Raw genomic sequence first — 2,124 nt, 5'->3', positions numbered from 1 at the left:
CGATAACAAAATTAAAACCTAGATTTGACCATTGCCTTGCAGAGGGCCAAAATCGTAGAAGAAAAACTTAAATTTGACCATTGCGAAGCAGAGGGCCGATAATAAATTTAAAACCTGGATTTGACCATTGCCTTGCAGAGGGCCAAAATCGCAGAAGAAAAACTTAAATTTGACCATTGCGAAGCAGAGGGCCGAACAAAAAGGAAAACTTGAGCTTAAGGTGCCAAGCGAACTGGGCTTTGGGGTGCTAGACAAAACTGGGCTTTTGTGGGCCAAGGTGAAACTGGGCTTATGGGCTAGTGTGGAAACTGGGCTTATGAGCCAAGTGAAACTAGGCTTAGGGGCCAGGCGAGCTGGGCTTATATGCCAGGTGAAACTGGGCTTAGGGGCCAGTGTGGAAACTGGGCTTATGGGCCAAGTGAAATTGGGCTTAGGGGCCAGTGTGGAAACTGGGTTTAGGGGCCAGTGTTGAAACTGGGCTTAAGAATTTTGAAATTCTTGAAATTCATGATTTCGTGAAACTTTTTTTGCAATTTTGATAGAAATTTGATTTTTGAAAAGACAATAAGGTATCGAAACCCTTCATTGCAAACTGTTAAAATCTTGATGTCGTTCCTTTTGTATTTTTGAAGAAGGATTCAACAACCATTGATATGAGTGAAGAGGGTTTTGATCCGAAAAATTTGCTTTTTATGAATTGATGAAAAACATTTGCTTTGTTTGTTTGCATTTCTCTTTGCTTGGGTCAGTCATCTTACTTGCAATCATCAAACTGGTCTTTATTTTCAATGTTTTGTGAAAACTGAGTAATGTCATACATCTGAGATCTAAATTTGAGATTATTGCATTTTGACTTTTTCTTTCGAGACATCAGTGCACACATGCTTGAATTTATTGGCAAGAGGATGATTTTGAAGAGAATGAGAGTCGTTTGGAATGGTTTGGAATACTGGGACCGACACATGGGTACTACAATCCTTAAAGGAGATGCAATATGTGAGTGTCAAGACGAAACACGATATACCAAAAATTTTGCCCCGGTTTTGTGTTTGGGAAAATGAGCTGGGGTTTGGATCCATGAAAATTGGGGTGAAACAAAATCAAGTGAGATTTTCAAAGTTGCCCTGGTCATGGGATTATGGATTGATGAAAATTTTGTGTGAGACTCACAAAGCTGCCCCAGTTTTTTTTATCGTGGTATGGGTTGATGAACAACTCGTGTGAGGTTCACAAAGTTGCCCCAGCTTTCTTTGGCCCGGGGTTCTATTTGGAAGAGGTAGTGGCATGACAAGGATCGGCCAAAAGGATGGTCCCAACTGGTTTGATTTTCTTTTGCATGCTTTTGTCTAGGTTATAGGGAGATCCCCTCTTCTTGAGACATTACCTTATTTTTTTTTATATTCATTCATTTTGAACTTTTTTTTACGACATATTAAAAGTCAATTTCCTTATCGCAAAATTAAGCTTTATAAAAATTTGAGAAATCATTATTCAATCTGCGTGGACTTTATTAGGCTTGTAATGTGGCTAGGGGCTAAAAGATATTTTAAAAAAGGGATATAAAGGCCCAAATGAATGTTTGTTGGTTATATTTTTTGAAAAAAGGGTTATCATCTAAGTATTGCATCAACTTTTTGACTTTTTGAGCACTTTGGTTTTTTCTTGAACTTCGATTTTCATTCTTTTTTCTTAACATCACTTTGTGATTTTTTTTTTGTTTTTTGTGTATTTTTTGTTCACTCTTGATGAATTCTCTTCGATTAATCATTGAGTGCACTTCATTTGTATCATGAGTTGACTCCTACCTGATGAAAACCCTTGCTTGGGGATAATTTTGAAAAAGAATTTATTTTAGGCTCAAACGGGGTGACAATGGTTATAATTTTTTGCTTTTTGGATAAAGAAAGAAGGCCACACATCATTTCAAATTCTGATTGCTTTATTTTCAAAAGATTAATTCAGCAACTAGACGACCTCAACATGATTTGTTTTTTCTTTCTTTTTTTTTTCTTTTTTCTTTCTAGATTGCCCTTTCAGGTTTTCAATCTAGCAGAATGCTTCTTCTTGTTTCGTTTTTTTCTTCCTTTTTTTTTGTCCCAATGGATTCAGGGATCACCTTACTAG

This window comes from Vigna radiata, unplaced genomic scaffold (genome assembly GCF_000741045.1).
Source record: "Vigna radiata var. radiata cultivar VC1973A unplaced genomic scaffold, Vradiata_ver6 scaffold_382, whole genome shotgun sequence".
Taxonomy (NCBI): domain Eukaryota; kingdom Viridiplantae; phylum Streptophyta; class Magnoliopsida; order Fabales; family Fabaceae; genus Vigna; species Vigna radiata.
The sequence above is the reverse complement of the archived record's forward strand: the minus strand, read 5'-3'. Positions refer to the sequence as shown.